This window comes from Solanum pennellii, chromosome 5 (assembly GCF_001406875.1).
Source record: "Solanum pennellii chromosome 5, SPENNV200".
NCBI lineage: Eukaryota > Viridiplantae > Streptophyta > Magnoliopsida > Solanales > Solanaceae > Solanum > Solanum pennellii.
The window spans coordinates 46,854,828-46,855,144 of NC_028641.1; positions in this window are offsets into that span (position 1 = coordinate 46,854,828).

The window sequence follows — 317 nt, forward strand, 5'->3', positions numbered from 1 at the left end:
GTTTTATTTCGTATGGTTTTGCCTGTCTTGTTTTCCACTACTCATACTAATACTGATCCTTTACAGGTAATATCTACTATGGCACCCAAGCAAGACCGCACCTACGCACGCGGGCGATCCAAGTCTGTCGCCCCGTCTTCACGCTTGATCATCGGCTCTGATGATGAGCGGGACCCTGAGTACGTGCCCCCAGGCACTTCTGCCCATTCTCGCACTGCACGTGCTCCCAGAGCCACACCCAAAAAGGTGGCGACTGGCGTACTCAATGCCTCCCAGTCTGATGAGGAGCGCACACTGACCGGCACACCCTCTGGGTC